The sequence below is a fragment of the Rhinatrema bivittatum genome, chromosome 2 (assembly GCF_901001135.1).
Source record: "Rhinatrema bivittatum chromosome 2, aRhiBiv1.1, whole genome shotgun sequence".
Classification (NCBI taxonomy): domain Eukaryota; kingdom Metazoa; phylum Chordata; class Amphibia; order Gymnophiona; family Rhinatrematidae; genus Rhinatrema; species Rhinatrema bivittatum.
In genome coordinates, this window is record NC_042616.1 from 193,448,415 (window position 1) to 193,475,483 (window position 27,069).

At 41.8% G+C, this 27,069-nt stretch overlaps 1 protein-coding gene across 4 annotated transcripts in view; it reads right to left on the bottom strand.

The window, feature by feature from the left end:
- ETV1 (ETS variant 1) overlaps positions 1–27,069 on the bottom strand; it is a 221,801-nt gene that overhangs the window by 99,306 nt on the left and 95,426 nt on the right. The window lies entirely within an intron of this gene.

Genomic DNA, 27,069 nt, shown 5'->3' on the forward strand with positions numbered 1-27,069 from the left:
AAGCCACTACTTAGCCAGATAAGTCTGAAAAAACACTACTTAAACTGATAAGTCTTAAAAAGCTTCTTATCCAGCTAAGTAATACTTGTAGACTTAACCGGCTAGATAATATTACTGGATAAGTAATGTTTTAAGATTATATGGTTCTTATTTAGCCGAATAAGATTGAAAAGTGCCACTTAGATGACAAGTAGTGCTTTTCAGTCATATCTGGCTAAGTATCACCTTGCTGTTACTTAGCTGGATAAATCAGAGCTTGTCCAGATAAGTACCGCTACTTATCTAGATAAGTCGGAACTTGTCTAAGTAGCAGCAAAGGCACTACTTAGCTGGATAAGCTAAATTTAGCCAGATAAGTGGGCACAAATGATATACACGTGTATCTTTATTTCCTATTTTACAGGGATATGCAAATAAATTTTACACATGTGAGTTAGACGCATTTAAGCTGGCTTTTACACGCATAAATTGGGGGATTTTCTAATATGTGGGCAACACTGAAATAAGGAGTTTTATCAATTAGTCTACCAGTTTGCCCAGTTCACCTGCAGCTCCTGAAGACCCTACTGGCTTTCAGTCTGAAGTACTCTCCTTTCACGCAGATCCCCCACGCTCATATTTTTCACATTTAAGATGTTTACAATCACTCACCCCAGATATACAGCAGGAGTAAATATAGGCGAATAATGTGCTACATTTACATACATAAATTCCTTATAAAACAGCAACTTATGTAAATGTTGGCCCTTTCCCAGAACACTCCTGGCCTGCCCCGTTTTTACGCGTGTAATTTTACTCCCAGGCCTTGATTTATGAGCATGCCATTTTTTTACATGCAACTTTTAAAAATTCACCTTATATATTTTCCATGTGAAAAATTTGTGACTTGCTCATGTAAAACCCCTTTTCACCTGCAGAAGTCAGTATATTTTAAAACATGTGCATGTAACTGAAATCACTAGTTTGCTAGCATCTTCACCAGTCCTTCTCCAGGTCATCAAGACCCTCCTAGTTCTTCAATCTGATCTCTCCCCAATTCACCCAGACCTTCCACCCAACTAATAGCAGAAAACAGACAGGTCTGATATCAATTATGCAAATTAGCAAGTATTAAATTATGTAAATAAGTTGCCAAATATACATATGTAAATCTGTTATAAAATAGCAGCTTGTGCGTGTACCTCTTGGCCTCACCTGGAACACCCCTAAAGCACACCTTTTTTGTGTGCTTTATTGTCCGAGCAATACCAAAAATACATCCATACTTTTGATGTTCACAAAACAGCATGTACACGAGTACAAACTACCTATGGGCCTGATTTTCAAAAGAATTTACATGCGTAAAACTGGGTTTTACGCATGTAAATGCACTTTGCCCATGTAAGTGGGTTTTTGAAAATTGCCACAATATATGCCAGTGAATTGTCCATAGGATTTACCCGCATAAGTGCTCTTTATGTGCATATGTGGCCTTTGAAATTTGCTATGATATTATGTTACATCTGCATGCATGACTCCTTTGAAAATTCACCTGTATGCATGTATTTTCTAATTTTATGCACATACATGCTAATTTAACGCATCAAATGTTTTGAAAATTCACCCCTAAATGTATAGTTTTGGTCAGAAAAATCAGCTGCAAAAATATCTGATGCAAATCTCTGCAGGTACTCTCCTTGGGCAATTTTCCAAGTATATGTGCGCATGTACTTTTACTATGAAAACTGGTATAAAGACCATTGGTTAAAAGTGCCCACAGACTTTCCAGCTAAGCGGGTAATATGAAAATCAATGTCTGCCTTTCATTTGTTTAGGTGAGGTACAATTGTAATATGATTGCCTTGACGCATAATTGGTATCTTTATTATTTTTTTATCTTGTTGCACAGTTTTGTGTGTATGTGTGTGAGTGCGAGCGTGTGTGGGTCTGTGTGTGTGTATAAACTGTGTGAAGGGGAGTGTATGGCCTGTGATCTAATGTAAGCCATTTATTCCCACTAAACACAACTAACTACTGAAAAACTTCCCTCTGCACAAGCACATCATAAATGGCATTTCTCTGCAATTTTTAAAATGAAGTGAAACTCCTGGCAGTGGGAGCTGACCATGCAGCCTAGCTGTACTGTCTAAACAATGCATTCCCCATTTACTTGTCTTGAATGCATCGGAAACAGTTTCGTACCATTTCTAATCACGTTCCATGAGTGCCGAACATAATTCATTTTGTAGTTTAAAACCAATGCCCCCAATTCACTGGGTAGAAAAAGTAAAATCACACCGGTGCTGTACAGTATCATTACAGTCTATCAGCTGTACCCTGAACAAACCCATGGTAATAAACTATGAACTCCACAAGTTAATTATAATTTGCATCTAGGGGCTTTTAATATAAGCTGGATTGTGATAGCGTGCTGTAAAACCAACCTACACAACAGATTGGTTTATTTTAATAGTCCACAGAGGACTGAAAAAAACAAAACATGAGAGACGAGATTTTCCCCCATGAAGTATGGTTTTGCTCTCTTAAAGTGATAACAGTTAAATTATGACTATCAAAGCGGGTCAGACACTAATCAGATTGTAGATATATCTCCAAAGTGATTATTCAATCAAATGACTAACATGGTTAATTAGGAGACATAAACACTGCTCTGAAGTTCATCAAAGTAATGACTTGACCAGAAAAATGACTGCTAATTAAATTGCATGCTGCTTCCATTCCTATATTATCTAATAAAAAGTTCAACCAAGGAAATTTAGCATTTACAGATTCAAATTGTACTAAATGCTCTACTAGGGCCCAGCAGTCTCTTAACTAGTTAAGCCTGGATACATCAAAGCCAACATTTACTAGAAACTGCAGGCTAATTGTATCTTTTCCCACAGATGCAGGCAGAGCTACAGCGCAATCAACATAACACAGCTCAATCTTCATTCTATTTCTAAAGTTGATGTCTCTAAGATGCTCTGATTTCACTGCACTTGGCTCTTTCAAGCTCTTGAACCGCACAAAGAGAAATCAATGGATAGAAAATAAATACTCATAGCAGGATCCATATTCACTTGCTGGCCAGATTGGAAAGTTAGCTAGATAAACGTATCCTGCTAATTTATACTGGATACATAGAGGCATGGCTGACTATCCACAGCTATTTAGGATTGCTTTCATTCAGTTCTAAAGTTATCTGGCTAACTTACAGGTCGATACAGGTCGGATAATGCTGAATATCAATGTTTATCCAGCTAAATTTGCCCAGAATGGCCTTGTCCTGCATCTGACTTATCTAGTTAACTTTTTAGCCATATAAGAAGACAACTGGATTAAGTACCAGCTATGGAGCGTGACTGGATATTCAAATGGATCCATTTGTCCAGCTAATCTGAATGTAGCCGGACAAATGGTGTTTAATATGGACCTCAGCATACTTAAATCTTTCTCATTAGCCTGCTACCCCTAAAAACAATAAACCATGTGCATGACAGATCATGTAAAAGTCATCACAAGGAAGTCTGATATTGTTGCTTTTTTCTCAATGGCAAGATCAATTTATAACCCTCCAATGTTGCAGTCAATGAGATGTCTATTGACAACTATCAGCATTCAATTATTCCTTTTGCATTGTCCCCAGCATAACATTTCTCTTTTCAGGTGGATAGTAAAAGCCAAGAAATATCATGATCCAATTGCCTATATGAGGATGCATGTACAATTAGTGTCCAAGTAACAGCGCATATCACAATTAAAAAAAAAAAAAAAAGCCACATATCTAAAGCTGTAAATGGTTCCACAGAAAATTACATGTGATGAAGACTTGGAGGTAATTTTGAAAAGGGTTACGCACATAAATGTTACATACTATCGTAGCAACCTTTTTAAAACCTACCCCTTAAAGCGCATTTACCCACGTGAAAACCTATCAACAATTGAAAGGCATATATCAGAGGTGACTAACTCCAATCCCTGACAGCCACAAACAGGCCAGGTTTTCAGCATATCCACAATGAATATGCATGAGTTAGATTTGTATGCACTGCCTCCACTGTATGCAAATCTATCTCATGCATATTCACTGTGGATATTCTGAAAACCTGGCCTGTTTGTGGCTCTCGAAGATGAGAGGTGGCCCCACATCATAAGTGAGTACAAAGGCCAATGCGCGAATAATATGTGCTGCATTGAAACCATGTATTTCAATGCACTGAACGCATGTATTTTACCCACCTATCTTGAAAATACATGCAGATATTTTACGTGCAAAAATGAAATAGGACTTACTTGCATAAACTAGAATTTACAAGCATAAAATGGTGTAGTTTAAAGCATAGGCATGTTAGTGAAATTAACGGTTTAACCAATTAATCCAACTGTTTGCCCAGCCATCGAGATACTCCTGATTCACCCCGGTTCACGTTCACTTAGACCTGCCACCCAGTCAGCACTACACAATAAACAAATTTAATATCACTTACGCCAGGTAGTCAGCAGGTGTCAAAATGCATGAATATGTTGGCAAATGTATACATGTGTCTTTTAAAAAAGCATCTTATGTGTGGAATCATTAGCCCCGATCAGGAACGCCCCTAGATCACCCTTTTTTTTTTTTTTTTTTTACATGTGCATATGTGTGTGTGAAAGTGAAAATACGTGTGTATTTCGGACTTTTATAAAACATAGAATACATGAGTAGTGTCTACTTGTGTGAATACAGGCTAATATTTTTGCAGGTATGGGCTTGATTTTCAGAAGTATTTACACACTAAAAACTTGATTTTACACATGTAAATGCACTATACCCATGTAAGTGGGATTTTGAATTGTCCATAGGTTTTATCCATGCTAAGTGCACTTAACGCGGGTAAATGGCTTATGAAAATTGCTTTGATAGTATGTTAAATTTACATGTGTAATGCCTTTGAAAATTCACCTTTTGGAGAGCAATATTCAGATAGCCGGAAAAGGAACAAGTTATTCGACTAAAGTTAGCTGGATAACTTGTCCCAGATACTCAGAGGGGTAAATGTCTTGCTGAATATCCCCTCCTTTCATCATCTGGCTACCTTTATCCGGGTAGTGTTCAATCCTAACCAGTGTACAAACTCATCCAAAAGGCAAAGAGGAGACCATCATCCTCAGCTCATTGCCCAGATCTTACAGGTAGATCTTAGCCCAAAATAGGTTAATTAATGAATTGATTGATTTGCTTAAGATAACAGAGCTAAATCTAGACATGATTCTTTACACAGTGGACAGCCACAGGTGGGTGGATTGGGAATTCATAACAATAGTTTGATCAATGTGGCTTGCAAGGAAAAAACAGATGTTATCTTTACGTTAAAGAGAAAGAGATGAGCATCTGAAAGAGCTGTCACTCTGCTTAATGCTAATTAACCTGCCCTTTATTTGTCATCTCAAAGAATGAGATTTGGTAAGACACAAAATAGGATGCAAAAACCGCATTAATATTTGCTTGCATGAGTGCGCAAGTCTATAATCCAGAGCTTTCCAAACTTTTCATGTTGGTGACACACTTTTTAGACAAACATAATTTCACGACACGGTAATTCAGTCTACTAGTAACCAGAGGTTAAAGGTTAAACGAACGAAACATATTTCGACAATTTATGTATGTTTCCTTAAATATATACATAAATAAAATGTTTCATGACACAACCTATCTCATGAAAACCTTAAATTTATATTAAAAATATATATTCCAAGATTCATGTTATTGTTATAATTTATGAGAAACAATAATAAAACAAATTGTCTGCCCCCACACCCTCATCTCTCTCCTCCCCCCAGCACATGTCTGGCCCCCCACACACTCATATCTCTCCCCCTCAAGCACATGTCTGTCCCCCCAGCACGTTTGCCCCCCACTCACTCATCTCTCTCTCCCCAGCACATGTCTGGCCCCCACACTCATGTACCTCGTCTTTTTGATTGTTGCCAGTTAAGTGCTTCACTCCCTTCCATGATCACCAGACACTGCTGCTTGCAGTCAGTACTCCTCATGGCCAGGCCTCATCGGCAGCAGCAGCCAATGCAAGGATGGCTGGGCTCGTTCCACCCACCAAGCCCCCCAAAAAAACGCGATTGACAGCAAAAATCACCCAATAATAAGCAACCCATAAACTGAAAAAAAAAAGTGAATCTCTAGAAAAAAAAAAGCCCAAACTCGCATCAGAGTTGACCGGGCTTGCGCGACACACCTGCACACTGCAGGCGACACACTAACGTGTCCCGACACACAGTTTGGAAAGCTCTGCTATAATCCATTTTCAGCGGAGTAAACTCTGATGCCTACTTTCTTTCCTTCTCCTGTCTGAGAAAGGTAGAGGGAAGGGCGGAGGGAGCAGGGCACCTCCACAGGTAGTAATAAGATTGTGGGGGTAAGGAGCAAGAGATGGTGGAAGGAAGCTCTTTGGGGAAGGAAATTATTGTATCCGGATTGTAAATATGCTGTAATCTGCTGGTCCGAGCCTTCCACAACAGGGTGAACTGTATTTCTACTTAAAATATAGTAACAATTTGTAATGTCATATCTGTGTAAACTTACTTGCATGTTCAAATTCATTTCTGCTCATTGTAAAGATAAATTCAACGCAAAGTTTTGTCCTGCATTTTGCCTTCCTTTTTGGGGGGTGAATGTCATCCTTTCGGGGTACTCGGCCTCCTTTCTGGAGGTGAGCAGCCTATTTTTCGGGTATTTCGAGATGTAGGGATACTAGCCAAAACTAACTTTGGTGCTGACATGCTACGTTCCCACCGCCCCTCCTATGGACACAGAATGAGAGAAAAGCCTTAGGAAGAAAAGGTCCTTTATTCCACCTGCCGGCCATGTGACTCCTCCCTGAAACCGGCGGCGGCTTGGGAGGCTGCGAATCCTTTTTCTGGAGAGTGGAGGATGGCTAAATCAGGTCCTGGGCATCAGCTAATCCTAGGGCAGGAACAAATTGTTCATCACGTTTCCAATCTCTGTGCATTTGAATTGCCCCCTCTTTTCCTCAGCTCTCTAAACAGTGGAAACATAGCGCACTTGGAAAGCTGAACCCTCTCACCCGGAAACCAGTTAGAGTGGCTCCGTTCTCAGACTGCTTAAAGCAGCCAGATAAAAACCATATCTGAGGCAAATGTAGAAGTCTCCAGATCTAAAGCTCCAATAGTTACATGTGTTTAATTCTGATAATGGGATGATGCACTTTCTAGTATTACTACTACTGCTACTGTTGGACATTTCTACAGTGTTACAAAGTGTATGCAGCACTGCACAGATATGCTTAAGAGACAGGCAGACATTTTCTGTATTTATTTACTTAGATTTAAAGACGCCATTCCAAACAGCTCAAAATTCATGACAAGGAATCCAAAAATTATAATATAATGTGCAAGCACACACGTCGACGGATTAAGACAAATAGGTGTTTGCGGAGAAACAAGGATAAGATTTAAAGTCTCAAAGGCAGGTTAAGATGTGGAACTTAATAGATACACCGGAACAATATGAATTTAGTCTCAAAGAGGACAATTTCAAAAATGTAAATGGCTATTTAACCGGGTTAAAGGGCTTTTGCAAAATTGCTCACCTTGTATGAAGATACAAGTGCGTGCTTTGTTCTACAAGGCAATTACGTTTGCATGGAGGTGTTCCTGGGGCAGGCTTAAGCCAGGGGGAGGCAACACAGTGCACATAAGTAATTTCCAATACTATGCACACTGTTTTAGCTGGAAAAATGTATGCACAGAAAAAGCAGGTGCAGGCCTCTGCGCGTACGTTTTCCTTGGGCTGCTGTCAAAGGGAATGTAGATGTATAGTTTCCTTTTGAGATCCGCTGATAAATCCACAGGTAAAATAACCTACGGGCTCCGCACTTGATCGTGCAGTTCCAAAAACTGCTTCCATACGGGCCGATTCAGTAAAGTCTGCGGGAGAGCAGACGAACGCCCGCTCTCCCGGCGCGCGCACAGGCCACAAGCCTGTGCGTGCGATTCTCTATTTAAATGAGGCCCGACGGTAGGAGCGGCGGCTGTCAGCGGGTTTGACAGCCGATGCTCAATTTTGCCGGCGTCGGTTCTCGAGCCCGCTGACAGCCATGGGCTCGGAAACCGGACGCCGGCAAAATTGAGCGTCCGGTTTTTACTGCTTTTCTGTGCACTTTCCCAGTGCTGGCAGAAACTAGCGCCTACCTTTGTGTAGGAGCTAATTTCATAAAGTAAAATGTGCGGCTTGGCTGCACATTTTACTTTCTGTATCGCGCAGGAATACCTAATAGGGCCATCAACATGCATTTGATGGCCCTATTAGCATGTTGAGGGTGCTATTAGGTTTTGCGGGTTGGACGCGCGTTTTCCGCCCCTTACTGAATAAGGGGTAAGGGAAAAACGCATGTCCAAGGGCAGGTTAACGAGCGCACTGTACTGTATCGGCCTGATACTGTCCAAGGAGTGTGTCAGGAAAGGTTTAACAACCTTACCCTGAGCAAAGTGAGAGCACTTAGCATTTCTGCTTAGAACAACTCATCAGCAAGACATTTTTTTCAGCCAAAGGGTAAAAACTTAGAAACTAAAATAGCTTTTTAATGTGCCTCAAGTCTAAGGATTCTTCCTCTGAACAGAGAAGAGAACTGTTTTTGTTATTCCTTTTCTAGTTTTTCTCCTTGGTGGTTTTACTCCAAAAATTAAAAAAAAAAACAAAAAAACTTCCTCGTTCTGCTTTCCTCTTTGCTGCTGCTGCTGCTTCTCCTCCTCTTTTCTAGCCTGTAAATCTAAGTTGGACAAACACAGCCTGGCTGGAGTGACATATTTGAATGGAATTCAGACCAACCAGTTCCTGTTTATCTTTCTCATTTGAGAATGTAAGTCCTCTCATTCACTACACATTAGGAACACTCTAAGGCCGAGCACGGGGATCGCGTTACACAGGGGCACGGCCAATGAGCATTAATCATTATTTCAAACAATCTTGGCAAAAAGACTGCAGCTGAGGGAATGCTACGCCCTTCAAGCTTTGACTAACGAGACATTCCAAGGTTTGGTGTTTTTTTTTCCTGTTCTGCCTCCATTTTATGAATGAAATGCTAGACTATACAAAGTCCATTCATGTAAGAGCTCAGCTCACAAGGGCTCAGCCCTGAGGGATCAATCAGTCCTGGGAGAGGCCGATGTGATTGGTTTAAGACAGGCTTCAGCCTTCCATTACCGATTTAAAATGCTGCTCCCGTCCATCTGACCTTTGCTAATGCACAGAGAGTAAATCCAGGCTGTGCTCTCAATTCACAAATCTAATCACTAGCCAGTGCCACTTACTGTAACTGTAGATTTATGTGATATGTATACATTTTTTTACCAAAAAAATGATAGAAGACTGTGGCTTACAGAGTTTACAAATTCTGAAATCTGCAGCCGAGCAAATGAAAAGTGTGTTCTGGATATATATATATATATATATATATATTTATTTTTTTTTTACTCTGTATACATTTATACAAACCACATGGCACATATTTAGCATATGTTGCTGCCCTCAATTCAATTTATACCTAAATTGTTTTTTTTTTCTATTTTATTTTGTTATAAAACTAGCAGAGCATACTGTACAGAACCTCTCTCTCTCTTTTCTGCTTTCCGTGGGTCTGCATTCATTTTGTACAGTGGTACTGTAATGCAAGTAAGTTATAAGGCCAAGCTTCAAAGCATTTCTATGCTAAGAAATAGCCAGAGTATTTACCCAGGGAAAGCAGCCAGTCTAACAGCACACTTGGGCTTCCATGACAGGTGTGCTTGGAAGGGGCCTTCCCAGGGGCTCGTACAGGCTGGGAGAAAAAATTGTCATGCGTACACAACGTTTTCACAAGTTCAGGCACTTTCAGATCGCTGTGGTTCTGAAGTGTCCCTCCCGATGCAGCCAATTTGGCTGGATGTCGGTGGACCATATGTTTCTTGCCATTTCCGATGCTGGATGCCTGGATTTACATTAAAAATAGATTATCACCTTAGCCAAATTTCTAGTTTGTTTATTGCATTGGTTACAATGACAGACTCTACATTATCCATTCTGTATATACAATATGGGGTAGATTTTAAAAGGTGCACACGGGAGTAGATTTGTTCGCGCAACCCGGCGTGAACAAATCTACTCCCGATTTTATAACATGCACGCGCTGCCGCACGCATGAGTAACTTGCACGCACCGGCTGCCTGCCGGCGCGCCATGTTCCGGTCCGGAGGCCGCAGCCACTCCCCCGGAATGTTCCTGGGCCGGAACCACGCTCGCGGACCCGCCCCCGGAACGCCCCCCGATGACGCGCCGGCCGCGACCCGCCCACGACACGCCCACCCCAGGAAAGCCCCGGGACTTACGCATGTCCCAGGGCTTGCGCGCGCCGCCGAGCCTATGCAAGATAGGCTCGGCGCGCACAGGGGGTGGAAGGGGCAGCTTTTCAGGGGTTAAGCGCCTAACCCTTTCAAAATCTGCCCCTATATACATATATAATTGTCTTAAGTATAAACTTAGGACTAGATTTACTAAGCTGTGATATGGTTACATTTTTGTACTTTACGTCTTATGTCCTTTAATGAATATGCATTTGAACAATTCAATTGATAGATATTAATGCCTGTTTATGAATACTTCCTATGGAACCTGTCACTATGTGTTGATACACAACTATGAATGTTATTAGTGTAAACTGTTGTGATGGAACGACAGTATAAAAAATATCTAAATAAATAAATAAGTAAATAAGTAAATAAATAAGTGTGTTACACTCTGTATATTACAACAATATGGCATGCTTGGGCCAGAAACCCGCCTCTATTATAATGAGCTGATTTGCATGGCAGTTGCATGGCTGAGTTTTGAAAATCCATGGTAAAGCAGCTCATGCATACTTAGTCCTATGTATACAAAATAATACGGCTTAGAAAAATCAGCCCTGTTATTTTATCTTGTATGATGAAGCAGGAGTAACTACTTTCTTACGGAAGAATTGGGACGCTAGCGTAAATCCTCAATGGTCCTGCAGGAAAATTTAAAGGCCAAGAGACTCTAAACACATATCCCTAAATCTGATAGAAAAGCCCCTGGGGGTCTCTGGAAAACCCCACCGAGGTGGCTGAGGCCCCCCCCCCTCCCCAAACCCACAGTGATGGCCCGCTCCCTTCCCAACCCTTCCCGCTTCTCTTAATAACTGGTCCCTCCACTGTAAAACATACCCTCTCTTCCAAGCCACCTCCTGGAACAGTCCCCCAACCCCTATGTCCGATTATGAAGAAATCCCTGGGGTCTATTGGCCTCGAAGTCCCCTCCCTCGCCCACTGTCAGAAAAAAAAAAAAACCTGGTGTTTGGAGGGACACCCAGACCCCCATCCCATCACTTTTCCCCAAGTATCACTGTTGGACAGTGAGGGCTGAGTACATATATGTGCCAAATTGTAAGTGGGTCCACGCATGTGCGTGCAAATGCCACTTCTACCGTGTAAATCATGGAATTTTAAAAAGGGACAGGCACTGACACTATTCCCAGTTTCACCAGTTCATCCCCAGTTAAGAGACAGGTCCTCCAAACCCCCCTAATTTAATAGCCTTCACTTTCCCCAGTAAGACCTGACCCTTAAAACCCCACGGATCTGCCTATTTTTCTTTAACTTGCACGTCATCCGTAGCAGAAGTAAAGTTACGCAGTGGGGGGCCTCGGCGTGCAACGGATCACGCAAGTATTTATGCAAATTTCTCAGGTTTACACCCTGACATGCCCATTCCCCACCCAGACCACATCCACGTCCCACCCCCTTTCTGAAAAATTCCGAGATGTGCACAATGCGGGAGATACACGCATATCTCAGCAGCTTTTAAAATCTGCTTGGCACGCACGAGCCCGACATATTCGCGCAACCCCTAATTAATGACCATGTCAGGCTTTTAAAATTCAACTGTAAGCATGTAAATAGCTTTTGAAAATTGCTACGATAATATATAACATCTACGTGCATAACTTCTTTGAAAATGACCTCCCCCATGTGGTTACTTTTAGACATTTCTTAAAATCATTGATCACTAAACAAAAATTTCAACCAAAACTAAAATGTAAACTTTCTGCAAATAATATCACAAGTTTTGGTTGTGGACAACTTTTTAATCTTAGTGAACCTTCCACCACTCTGTCAGAACAGCCTTTAATTTCCATTTCCGTTTTTTAAATTTGATATTCCACCATTTACCGAAGCATCCAGGAAAGTGATCTGGGTTCAGATGAAAGAACAGCCCTTGGCTCCAAATATCTTTTTGGAAAGAAAGTGTAAACAGGGCCACCATGAACATTCCAATGCCATCTGGAAAATATGGCCTTTTTGGCTGGTAACATGCTATCTCAATCACTTCAAATTGGCGAGCTGTTTTTCTTTCTACCACCCATCTCATCATAGACCATGGACAAAAACGTACAGCAGTGAGATGTTCTACTTGTGCAAGACCCGGAAAAACATTCTGCTGAAGGGAGATGCCATGATATCGTGCACTGAGACCCGCTGCATACAGGGGCCGATGTAATAAGGTGCGCCGAAGCTGCCGCGGGTTTGTGTTTTCCCACGCAAAGTCCTATACGGGGATGTAATAAGGGTTTTCTGTGTGGGAAAAAAGTGCATACGAACACTCTCACAACCCGTGGGTTTTCCAGCTCGAATGCCTGCTAACAGCATGCAAAGGAGGTGATCAGCTAATCATAGGCAATGCAGGGAGCCCATTTAAATAGCAAGGACAGCGGACAGTGTAGGCAGGCACAAAGATTTAAAGGGACTAAAGTTATGGTGCGAAAAAGCTGACCAATAAGAAAGCACCAGTTCTCATTACTATTTAAATGTGGCTTTGTATTCAAGGTATGTTTTGTGCCGAAATATTTATGGTATGCCCTGTTTTCTCTATAGTCCTTTAAGTTTTAAGTTATCGTGAGTTGCTTTTTGTGTTTACATTTTAGTTGTTGGAAACATACATTATAAGTGTCCCTCCCGACACAGCCTTCTGGCAAAACACGGGGTCCGTGTCGGGGGACCCGGTTGAAAACTATTTACGTCTATGACGGATGAGCAATGGAGTTGCCGTATTAAGAGAACTACAAAATTAAAATTTGAAATATATGTCATTACAAATTTTTCTGTTTGGATTGTATTTATTTTTTTGCATCTCCTTTGATGTGTGGATGATTATTTGGAGTGCAATTTTTTCCTCTTTCTGTGTTTTGAGAATTTCAACCATGCACATGTCAGACAGAAAGGGACCTAAGCAGCAGGAGGGAGAACACACAGACCAAGTAAAACCTGTAACAGCACTGAAAGCAGGTACATATGGTCAGAGTGGGTGAACTAAGTGCTCCTCACCTGCTGACATCTTCTTCTATGTACCTGCCAATGACTGAGAAGAACCCTGACCTCCTGAAATGGAGGAACAATGAACTGTGAACCAGGGAAGCCAGAGTCCAATCCTGCTGACACTCCTAACCTTTGTCAAGTCACTTCACCCTCCACTGCCTCAGGTATAAACTTCAGGGGCTCATTCACAAAGGCCATTTACCGTGCCATAAGTAGCCTAACATGGGGATAACATAAGATATATCAAATACCTTGCATTATTCTGCTCCTGGCACCATGCATATTAAAATTACATTAATTCTCTAATTTATGCAAATCAAATAATGCTGCTTGCCTCAAAAATCACAAAGTGTGTTATTTGATTTGAAATTAGATGCAACTCAAGAGCTGTAGTTAACTTAACCCAGGAGCATTGGGACACTAATGAACATCCTGATGCTCCCGGGACCATCGCTTAAAGGGGCTGCTCGGACCCACGTCACCTCCTCCCATGAAAGTTAAGAAAGCACTCCGGAGGTCTGCATAGACCCTCTCCCCATCCTACCCACACCATCCTTTTAAGCAGCTGTCTGAAAAATAAAAAAGTTAAAATAATTTTATAAGTCTTGTTATGACTCCACCCCCAACCTGGCTTACCTCCATAATCACTATTCTAACCCTGATGGTCTAGTGGGAGCCTGGAGTGCCTCCTAAGCTCTGGGCACAGCAGCGACCATGGCCACAGCAACCACTTCTTTCATGTGATGGACCACCAGTACCATTCTTAAAGATGGCTGCCACTAGGCCTGGAGCCTACGTGGCACTCCAAGCCCCCGTTAGACCACCAGGGCTAGAATAGTAAGTCTTAGGGGGCAGAGGTTGGACTAGGTAAACTCTGGGGCCACATTTTTTCTTGAAGTCGAGGGGCTGGGGGTTTGGGAGATGAGGCCAGAATGGGTCGTAGAAAATTATTTTAACTTTTTTTTTATATGTCTGCCTCCGGGGCGGCAGATGGAGGTGGGAAAGGGGTTTATGTAGACTCCTGGAGTATTTTCTTAAGTTTCAGGGGGAATGAATTATGGTCGAGAAGTCCCTCTAAGCAATGACAGTCCCACAGTCCCGGAGCTGCCATCTCCTGTTATTTAGGGGCCATTTACCTTCACTGTATTTTTCTGGGCAGCATTTTACCACCAGGAAAAATATCACAGGATTTATAAAGCAGCTGGGTCATTTACTGCTGCTTTGTAAGTCTTGCCTCATTTTTCCATCCAGGAAAAGTACCACAGCTTTGTAGTGAAGGAGCCCCTTAGATTGCAAGCCCCTTGGGGATAGGGAAATACCTATAATACTTGAATGAAAATCCACTTTGAAGTGTCACAAAAGGAGGAATATAAATTAAAAAAAAAATCTTTACAAAAAAATCTTCACAGTCCAAAATGTCGTCTATAGAATCCTTGTCTCTCCTTGTTATTTAAGCCGTTCTTTATTTATTTATTTTAATTTCTATGCCGGTTTACAATTTCAAGCAATTCTAAAGATAAAACAAAGTTAAAAATATAAATATACAAAGTTAATAAAATAAAATAACAATATGATAAAAATAAAACAAAATAAAATATCAACAACATTAAAACAATAAAAGGTGACCAAACACCTCAACTGACATCTCCATATTGTGCTGTTTTATAAAATCTCGTCAAACTCCAAAAGCTTGCTTGAACAAACAGGTTTTTACTTTCTTTTTAAAATTCTGAAAATTTAGTTCCAATCTCACCTCATTTGGGAGGGCATTCTATACCAGTGTTACAAAATTGACTTTATGTGAATATCCTTTTTTTTAAAACTCATTGCTGTAAAGCTACTTACAGCAGCTTAGGGTAGACAGCACTCCGTACAAAAGCCAGATGTGGTGCCCCTCCCCCACTAGACCTCCTTTTCTCTCGTCAGTGGATACTATTGGATCTTATCAAACGTCCAACACCTAGCAACACCAACATAAGGATCTCCATACATGGCTTAGCAAAGAAAGAAATTCCACTCCATACATGGCTAAGCAGAAAATCAAGTCCAGTTTCTCCTGAGTCATTCCCCTGCAGCACACAGAAGTGACACCTCCCTCTCTGCTGCCTGTAAAGCTCATGCTGGTGTTGATTGCTCCCTTCTCCCCAAGTCTACTTTAGGCCTGAGAATACAGTCATGCCAGGGCACAATGAGTTTTCATCCTGGTGGCGTAGCTGGCAGGCAGGTGACAAATGTGGAAATCAGTCTGCCCAGAGTCCAGCAGCGTTTGCTCTGCTCTGTTCTCGATCAAGGTGGGAAGCTATCTGGCTAAGACTAATCAGAGAAAATTCTTTTTCACTCAATGCACAATTAAGCTCTGGAATTTGTTGCCAGAGGATGTGGTTAGTGCAGCTAGTGTAGCTGGGTTTTAAAAAGGTTTGGATAAGTTCTTGGAGGAGAAGTCCATTAACGGCTATTAATCAAATTTACTTAGGAAATAGCCACTGCTATTAATAGCATCAGTAGTATGGGATCTTCTTAGTGTTTGGGTAATTGCCAGATTCTTGTGGCCTGATTTGGCCTCTGTTGGAAACAGGATGCTGGGCATGATGGACCCTTGGTCTGACCCAGCAGAGGCTCCTGCAGGCACTGGTCCATGGCACCACCTGGAAGGGTACCCTTCATGCATGGTGCCTTTGTGTAGCTACACAGGTTGACATCTCCTAAAGCCGGCCCTGAGGGCAGTAGAGCATTTCCTACCCCTTCTCATTTCCAAAATAATCATGTTCAGCTTTCTCCTTTGCTCAGACTAAACTCCTAAAAAGCTGAAAGTGGTCACATTGTGTTTTCCTTCAGTGCAAGCTGTCATCTGATGAAATGAATATCTAATTCTTTCTCAGCAAGGATTTTCTTGGGGAGAGCTAAAAATGCAATATTGTATCATCCCTTGACAGCTTCCATTGCTTTAGTAACAAATGTTGTAATGTTCTCAGTTGGAAACTGTCCACAGCACCATGTCTATTATCACCACCAGGAATCCGACTAGGGTTAGGCACATTCTGCTAGCACTGCTCTTTGTGTAAGGTTTTTCTGTTTGCTTATGTGAACCACTTTGAACATGGCAGCCTGCCTTCCTCCATCAGATGAGTTAACACTGTCTTTTGGCAGTATTACCATATTGTTTGAGTGACAAACTTTACAACTGGATGACACAAATCCTGACCCAGCTAAGGACATGACTTCTTTCAACTGAAGATCCAAACGTAATCCTGCAGTCATTTCACAACCCCTTGTCTCACCTCTTATCGTTGTCAAAAGAGATGTGGCTCTTATCTGTATGTCATCCAGAAAAGAATATAAAAGAATATGAATAAAGATCCCTGAAGCAGGGTGACCCCCCCGCCCCCCGGAGCTAATACCAGGCCAAATGGAAGGACTCTGTATTCAAGATGATGATTGAATTCCCTGTGGATGCAAGGAGCACAAAATATAAATTTAAATAAAATAAAATAAAAAAGTTAAAAAAATAAAATAAGGAGCACAGAAAACAGATTGGACAGATTGCCTAAATGATAGAAGAAAAGCATTCCATCCCCAAAATCTCCATTAATTTGTATTTTCTCAGTCTTCTGATAAGTCCAACATTAGGCCCTCTACCTCCTGCCGCCACCCCCCATCCCCCCCCCCCCTCAGTACTCTTTTGGTATCATAAAATAGTTTGAGCTGCCAAATGAAAAACTCTCACCTATTGGTAACAAGAATCACTGCCTTACAATCTCTCTCAGGGTCTCTCCCTTGTCCTCGTCTCTTGAGAATCTGGAGCAAAAATCTCTTGCCAAGAGCGTGGATTTGAAACACTATTCTGTAACTTAGCACACGTAACATCTGCGTGTTGCTTATTGAGCAGAAAGGCATTGCAGAATGCCCAGGGTCACGGAAATCTCTCCTCAATGCCTGTCCGGTCTCTGAATAGGTGTCAGGGACACTGTTTGAAATGAGCTTTTCCGGCTCCCGTCTGCTATGCTTTTCTTTCAGTCTAAAAGAACAGGGGGGAACTAGGAGCTTGGAAGCTCATTTTATGGTTCGAAATTAAAAACCTCTTCCTGTACAATTTCTGAAAGGGTCTGCAAGGAAAGGACCTCTGAGGCTCTTTCTTCTGAAACCAGAGAGACTTTTTGCTTTCTGCCAGCTCTTTTACAATCTTATCCAAATCTAAGCCAAATAAGTGTTTATCTTCAAAGGGTAGACTCAGAAAAGTCAGAAACATCAATAGACCCCCTTGCTTTAACCAGATGCCCCTCCTGGTAGATCCCTCATACACCATCACTTTGGAATCACTGGCCAAGTTCACTAGAACATAACCATCCAAAGCACAGGAAACCTTAATCTGGACCTGTCTTTCAATATCCTCGGGAACTCTTTCTAGCTAATGAGCAAATTTAACAATGGGTCTGGAAATAAAGGCTGAAAGCATTATAACCTGTAATGTGGCCCCATAAATTTGTAAACTCTTTTAAAAGCCATTTCAACACGCCTATCCATGTTATTCTTCATGGATGAAACTCATTCTGTAGGAATAACTGTGCACTTAGGGGGTAATTTACTAATCTGCAATATGGGTATAACGCACAACAAATAGCGTTTATCATGCGATATACCCATAAAGATAGATTTTAAGAGCCCCACGCGGGCCCACGTGTGCGTGCGTTTGCCAAGGTGCACACATGAAAGCACTGATTTTATAACATGCGTGTGTCTACGCGTGCATGCTATAAAATCCACTATCCGCATGCACGATTTTATATCGAAGTGCGCATGTGAATGCAAATGCCGGCTGGCATGGTTAAGTGAGGGGATTTTAGTAGATGTGCGTGGCGACGCATTAGGCCGTTTTTCCCTGTTCCCTCCCAGTTGTCCCAGTAAAGGAGTGGACTTCCTAAACCCCCTACCTATTAGCCCCGACCCCTAAAACCCCGCTGACTACCCAAAATGTTTTTAATTTACCACTTACCACAGCAGCCGCAAGTCACGCGATCGTGAGAATCCCGGCACAAGCTTGTGCATGACACAGACTTATTGGCGCTGTCCCAGCCCCCCCATGCCCCACCCAGTCTCCACCCCCAGCCTGCTCCTTTTTGCAAAAATCTTTCCAATGCGTGTACCGAGAGAAACGCGCGTGGACAGCGGGCCTCTTAAAACCGCACGGCCCGGTCATGTGCGTATCTCACGGATTTGCCGCTTGTAGGGCTTTTAAAAATGTGCCCTACATTGCAGTGATATCATGTGATATTTAACCCCAAAATATGCCATTATTAAGATACACCGCGTTCATGTGATCTGCATGCACACATTTTCCAATTCACATGTAAAGCTGCTCATGCCTAGGTAAGTCAACACAAATTCATTAAAAGGGCTTGGCCAAAATAAAAAAAGATAAGCCATGTTAATTCCTGAAAGGTTAGCTATCAAAGAGCAACAGGCCATTAACGCATTCCCAATGCTCTGAGGCTGCTATTTAAAGGGTCATGCAGCCCGAAAGAGCCCCCTCCCAAAGTGTACAAAGACCCCTGCCACCTGCCAAGGCGGCCTAGAACTTAAAAAAAACCAAAAACCCCTCCAAATGTCACATGGTGACACCTCACCCCCATGCCAAACCCTTCTCCATGCCAATAATGACCCCCTGGTTAACCCCCTCCCTTCCCAAAGCAATCAACCTCGCTGCCACCCCCTCCCATAGATTTAGATTGGTGTCTAGTGGGGCCTCTCAGATCCCCTGGACCCTTCAGACCTTTACAAGACGCTCTGGTGATCCAGTGGAGGCCTGCAGCACCCTTAGGCCCTGGGTCAGCAAACACCATTTTGAAATATGGAATCGATTGGCCCAGGTCCTGGGGAGTGGCCCTGGCTGCCACTGGACCACCAGGGAGTCTTTTAAAGGTACAGGGGGTTCTAGAGAGCCCAGGAGATCCCCACTAGGGATTTAATCTAATAGAAGAGGAGTTGGGGGGAGGTTGGATGCCTTGGGAAGGGGGTTTGAAAGTAGGGGGTTAATCGGGGTAATATTTTGGCAAAGGGGAGGGGTTTAGGATAGGGGCGGGGAATTGCCACTTGGAACCATTTTTTTCTTTTCTTTTTACTTCTAGGCTGCCTTGACAGGCGGCAGGGGGTGTAGGCAGGGGGTTTCCAGCCCCCTGGGACTATTTTACACTGTTACGGGGGAGGGCGTTTTGGGCCTCTGCTGGTCCTTTGAGACCATGGTGGTTCCAGACGAAGGGAGCTGCCATCGTGTGCAATTTCTCCTACCTCCACGATATTTTTTTTCTCGTGGACGTATTTCCACGAGAAAAAAATATCGTGGAGGTATTGCCGCAATATTTTCTCATGGGAGGGGGCCAAATATCACAGGAATTCCTTCCCCACAATATTGTGACCCTCGCATGATAAAGTATTGCTGCTCAGTAAACAGACCCCTTAGTTTGTCCTTATACAGCAGTATTATTTATTTATTTTATTTAACATTGTTTATATTCTGCCTACACTAACCAGTGCGTGCTAGGCAGATTATAGCAACAAAAAATTGGGTACATGTAAAATACATTCATATTAAAACAATGAAAACAAGCATAAAAAGGAATGTCCGTACTTACTCACTTAGAAGTGTACCTCCATAACATTTGGGATGAAAAGCCTGCCTAAACAGCAATATCTTAAGTTGCTCTCTAAATATTTTACTATCGCTACAGGCTTGTACAGTCTCAGGTAGGACATTCCACAGCTTTCACCCTGCAACACAAAAAGTCCTAAGCCATGTCTCCTGCAATCATGCAGTCTGAATAGTGGGGATTACAAATAAATTCTTGTCCTTGGACCGTAGGGTCCGAGTCGGGACATAATAATTACGTAAATCAGCTAAATAAGAAGACCCTACTGAATTCAGGGCTTTAAATGCAAGGACCAAAATGCTAATCTCTGTCCGAAATCTTACGGGAAGCCAATGAAGTTCTTGTAACCTGGTAGTAAATATGCTGCCAACGCTGGCCGCTAACTAAAAGGCGAGCTGCAGAATTCTGCAAAAGCTGAACTGCTCTCAGTGAAGCAGCAGGAAATCTTATGAATAAAGAGTTGCAATAATAAACTACAGACAACAGGAAAGCTTGGACCAAAAAATCATCTTTATCAAGCACATACCTCAAGGGCCTCAGCAATCTTAGCTTAAAATAACAAGACTCTAGTATCTTCTGTATGTGATCTCTAAATGTAAGTCTGGCATCAAACATAAAGCCCATACTGAATCCATGAACGGAACAATTGCATCCAATATTTTAAGATCACTAATATTATGTGTTTTCCAATATTCCAGCTCTCATGCAAAACAAATTGCTTCGGGCTTCTCAAGACTCAAAATTAGGTGGTTGTTTTTCATCAACTCATTACTCAAACGCGGACTTTTTTTCAAAAAAAAATAATCATTGCTTTAGAATCTCCTCTCACCACAAAACACTACTGGCTTATCTTTTCCTTCATAACTTGCCTCTCTTGCAATTCAAGTAAGCACATTCTTTTTTAATAATCTTCTTTCTTGTAGAATAAAACTACCCATCTTGGATCCCAGAATGAGCTCTGCCTTTCTCTCCATCTTAGTCTCCTTTGCCTCTGACACCAGGACTAATGCCACCAGTCTGGTGAACAGCATTATCTCTGTTTCAGCAAATAACCAAGGCCTTTTATCCTCCTATAAATATTTACAAATATGAAAAAAACAGAGATGATAAATACCTTTCAATGTATTCTCATATATTCAATTTTTTCATGTACTTTTTTTTAGTAGTGTTTAATCAATTTTTATATATTTTTTTTAAATAAAACAAGGGAAAGACTTCAGAGAGACTACTGGTATCACAACTGAGATAGTCAGTTCTTTTTTTTTTAATATTTGTAAATCTTTGTAGTGAAGTTTTTGGGGGTTTTTTTTTTACTACAGTCTTGCGATCACTTCATTCGCTTTATGTACTAAGTTGACCAATGTCATAAACTCTAATTCGACTCTGGCTCACCTTCATACCAAGTAGTTTTTTGTGCTTAAGATTGCGCTGATTGCACTGAAAAAATGTCAGTAGAAGACACTTCTGTCCTGAACACAGACTTGGGAAGGGTTCAGACTCATGCTCTTTTGGATTTTCAAAAGTACGCCCGTAAAATTTCCCAAAAAACATTGGGGGTAGCTTTTCAAAAATACGCACGGGTGTACATGTGTCTGCGCTACCCGGCGCGCACACATGTACTCCCGATTTTATATCAGGGGGTCGGCGCGTGCAAGGGAGAGCACACTCATGCACCTTGCGCATGCCGACGCCTACGGCCTTCCCCCGCTCCCTCCCCCTATTCTAACCTTCCCCCCCTAGCCCTACTCTAACCACCCCTCTGACCTTTCTCTTATCTTTTGCTCCCTCCTCCAGGCAGGCGCAAGTTGTTGCCCGTGCTGGCAGCCTGCCGGCACGCGGTCCTCCAACACAGTGGCCCCGCCCCCGGACCGCCCCTTTAGTAAACCCCGGGTCTTAGTCGCGTCCCGGGGCTTTACGTGCATCGCCGGGCCTTTATAAAATAGGCCCGGCGCGCGTAAGCCGATTTACGCGCGTACAGCTTTTAAAATCCGGCCCATCCTGCGCACATTTTTGCAGATTTAATTGCATAACGGGTAGTTATTGTGGGATCCTTTTCAAAGTGAACATACACGCATTAGCTCAGTCTGAAAATTGGTGTCAAATGCAGATTTCTCCCAACTTCCTTATGCTGCTGTTACAAAGCTGCTCCCCGCCCCCCTCCCCCCCAAAAGTATTTGCACAGCTACCAAACAACCAGAACTGCATTTTGACAACACAGTTTCAGTAATATTTAAATCACAAAGGTTATGTGGAAAGTCCAAAGAACGTGAATGCAGGCAATGAAACGTCAAAACAAACGAGCATTCCAAACAATGGATGAACAGTAAAAGTAATGACGATGACACTTTAAACATAGGCTGCTAAAGGACCTTCATAACACCCGTACGTGCTTCTTATTTATGCACGAAATTCCCGGGTCATATTTAATCACTGGTCCTAGATAAACTTACACTTTTTTTGTATATTTGTTATGCAGTCTACTTTCGAAACATGACGTTATGTCGGGTGCACCATAACATAATGCCTATTGCTGCCGCTGCTTCTTAACAAAGTACTTCTCTTCCAACAATCAAAGGGAAGTAATTTTATTTTATCTTGCATAAAAAATATACAAAATATAAAATCCAGGCCGGCGCGCACAGGGGGGGGGGGTAGATTTGCCCAGTTTACACATGGTGACGAAGTCGGGCCTCTGCCAGTTTCTTCCCAGTCCGCTCCAATTAAGGACTGGGAAGAAACTTTTCTACCCCCTACCTACCCTCCCCCTCCCTCTTCCCTTCTCCTCCCTGACCCCTTTGAAGGCCCTATCTTTTTTTTTTGTTCTTGTTTTCGAACTTACGCTGGCAGGCTGCTGGCACGGGATCCCCTGGCACAGCAGCCTCCAGCTCCACCCTGCCTCACCATCGGACCATCCCACCCCGCCCCCGGGACCACCCCTTGCGTGTAGCAGGGGTTATGTGTGCGGCCGGGCTTCTTCTAAAATGCTCGTGCCGCACACAAGGCCATGCCGCATGCGTAACCCCCGTTTTCCCCTCGCGCAGGGGATTTAAAATTTAGCTGATATTCAATAATGCAGCAGCACTACTGAAGACAGCTGGTTATCTTAAAGTTAGCCAGCTAACTTTAGGACAGCTCTTTGGCCTGACCACACTTAGGACAGAGATTTATCAAAATGTTATAAATATAGTGGAAATAGCACCGTGAAAGAAAGAGGGCATGGTTAAGCTAATTTCCCTGCTCCCGCATCACACAGGTAATTTCCACAAGCTGCAATAAATTTGTCCCACCAACACTCATTTTCACATCGAAAGATGATTAATCCACCCCAGGCGCGTTACCGACCAAAAAGCATTTTATTGCATATGTCGTTCGGTGGGAGAGAGAAAGAGAAAGAGAGAGAGAGAAAGAGAGAGAATCTATAGAGACCAATATGTAACTTTACTATTTCTACCAGTGGTTTTCAACTTTTTTTCTGTCGGGATACACCTGACAGATGCTTCTCACATGCGTGACACACCGAACACATGATCATCACGGGGTTAAATGTAAACATACACTCTGTATCTACAGGAACCGCCCTGACCCCCCAACAATGGGTGCAGCTGAGAACTAGAACATTCCCCGTTCAATTTACCATACAAAACCAGATATTTCTGCTGTCATCTCAGTAACAGCAACAAGCTGTCGGTACTACCAGGTGCAAGAGCCCTCCTTATGAAAAGACAGTAATTTACCACCCATGCATGTCTTATTAAGAAAACACAACAAATAAGATTGATACAAATGCCTACGCGCTAGTTAAATACCTCAACTCGGTCACACACCCTTCACCAAGTACAGAAAGACTACAGATTACAAATATGGAGATAGAAACTGGAATGGAAACCCAAAAAAGCCACGCTGCATGCAGTGCGGACCTGGAGAAATGGAAAGAGAAATATAGCACACCTAACAGACTCCTAGGAGCTGCAATAATGTACACAAATTAATCCACACAAAGTTACACCTGTATTATGGAACTCATTCAAACTGTAAGAACCCTACCTATCAAAAGGCAATGCTACAAATATTTAACCAGGCACTAAACACTTATACACCTCCTATTAAGAAAAGAGAACAAGCCAAGCTGCTATAGAACCCTACATAGAAAGTACAATCTTGCAGAATAGCCTTACCTGGGTCACACGTGCAGAACACAGACAGACCCTCACCAAATACAGAATAAAGCGGCCATCAATTTAGTTTTTGTTTTTCCATTGTTGCACTGCATATACTCAGTCTGGCTTCTTGCTGTTTCCAGTTCAGTTTGTCTACACATTTTTATTTATATATTCCTCAAGAAATATAAAAATAATTCTAAAACTAGAATACATGTTTCAAAACAACTGATAAATAGAATAACAACCAATCATTAAAAACTTATAAGAATTATTAAAAATTATTTAAAATTCTCCAAACACCAATAAAATATTTCAAGCAGCAGACACTTCACATAATACCCAATAATTAAAATGGCAGTCAGTCAGGAAAGAAACTTAAAAAGCCACCTTTACTTACCCTCTCCAGCAACCCTCCTACTCCTTTCCCTTGAAGGCCAATAGCACACACCAGAAGCAGCAATGGCTGCTGAAGCTCTGTCCTCGGTGTCCTCTTCCTTAGAGCCCATGACTAATCTGTCTAACACTCAGTTTGTCTCTCACACACCAGTCACCTCCCTGACCAATCTCTCTTTCTCTCTCTCTCTCATACACACACACACACACCAGTCACTTCCCTGACCAATCTCTCTTTCTCTCACACACACATCAGTCACCTCCCTGACTAATTTCTCTGTCACACCCCTGACCAATCTCTCTTTCTCTCACACATGGACCAGCCACCTCCCTGGCCAATCTCTCTTTCTCTCTCTCACATACACACACACACCAGTCACTTCCCTGACCATTTTCTCTCTCTCATACAAACACGTCACCTTCGTGACCACTCTTTTTTCTCTCACACATACCAGTTACCCCCTTGACCATGCTCTTGCTCTCACATGTTTTCTTTCTCTTACTTACACACATAGTCTCAATCACACACATTCTCTCACATACTTACACACATTCTGGTTCACTCTCTCTGTCTCATTCACCCACCACACCCAGCACACATGACAGCTACAGCACAAGGAAGCTGGTATGCTGCTAGTAAAGCAGAATTGTGACAGGCTGTGAACTGCAGCAGGAGTGACTCCCCTGGCCCCGCAGCGGTAAGAAGGCAGCACTCAGCTTGCCTGTGCTGTGATCAAAGCAGGGCAGTAAGCTGAGAATGTGGCCGCAGGAATTTCCTGCCGCATGGCTGTTTGGGAAATCTGTTGATTTGCTGTGACCCAGTCGCGTGGATTTCAGGCCATGCAGCTCTTTGGGAAATCTGTCGATTAGCTGCCAGTCAACAGAGCCAGCTAACTCAGTTACACCCCTAATTAAACCAGTTAAATTCTAGCTGTCTAGAAATTATAGCCAGATAAGTGCCCAGATATTCATTTAGCTGACTAACGTGATTTAGCTAGTAAAATGCTTCTGAATATGGACCTCAACTTTTTTAACTAAATCACTTGCTGGATGTATTTAGAGATTTTTTACAGCTTTTCCCTGCTTTATAAAAGTGAATTATCTTCATTTTCAAATGCTCAGACAGCTGTTTATTGGAGCCCAACGCAATCAAAACAACAATCACAAACTGAGAGACTAGAAGGGTCAGAGTATTTGTTCAACCATGGTATTGTCTTCACCTGACTAATTGAAGGCCTACTGAGTTAATTAACATTTTGGGCCTTATTAATGACTTTTTAAAAAAATAGTAATGAATCAAGTGGAAAAGTGTCCAAACTTTGCACATGCCATATTCACTATTTTAGTATTTTCCATCTGTTAAAATCAGAAAATGAATAGTAATTTTGCAATAACAATTGCAGAAAGATGTCATGCTTAACTTTGTACCATGCAGAGGCTGTCAGCTTCTTTTTACTTAGAGATTCAGTGACATACAATTTGACCTGGGGTGCCTAAAATTTGTATACAATTGGATATACCACAATTATTTACTGTAATTTATGGCAAATACCAAAGGGTCAACTTTTCCAGTGTGTAAGAAAAATACTTTTTTGATACCCATGGATAAATATTAGGGATGTCCATTCATTTGAAATGACACTGTCTCTGTTACTTCTTGCTGTTTTAAAATGAAAGGATAGGAGAAAAAAAGAAATTGTGTGTTTTTCTTCTATTATTTTTAGAGCACACTATTTCTAAGTAATGCCCACTATTCAGAAATAGTCTGCCCTCTATCCAAAACATAAAAAAAAAATCAAAAAATCAAAAATAGGAAATCAATAATGACAATAAAAATCAACATGAAACATTTTTTTTTGGCCTGCACATCGCTAATAAATATTAATAGCTGAATTTTCAAAAGAATTAACAGGCAAAAAATATAATTTTATGTATGTAAATGGGCTTTTGAGAACTGTCCAAGAGGTGTGTGCGGAAGCTATTTCGCACATACTTTAATATGCAGTAGGAAAAGGAATCCCAGGAGTGGAGTTGGGGGTGAGGAAACCATTTACATGCAACATTTTAAATTTTCAACAATATGCACATACATCTACACATACGTACTGCTAAGGTGAAGGTGTAAACATGTGCCTGTATGCCACAGCTGCTAAGTTTCAAAGTGCATAAGTCTTCGGGCTAGAATCTTCGTGTACTATTTACATGCAGATTAGCCCACCACAGGCCATTTTAAAATTACCTTCCCTATGATTACTTGCCATATGGCTACTGCATTTTTTAAAACTTTAATTATTAATATCCAGCATGAAATTCTTTAATATAGCCTCATGCCTGTAAAGTAGACAATGTCCTACCCTTACAGGAACAGCCACTTAGAATTCTTGAATTCTATATGTCAGGTAAAATGTTCAAATGATTTTACTACCTGGAAACAGACTAATAACAGAAAGGAAATTCACACTCACAGCAGCTTGTGTTATGCTTTTTAACCTTGCCGTATATGTAGTGTACTT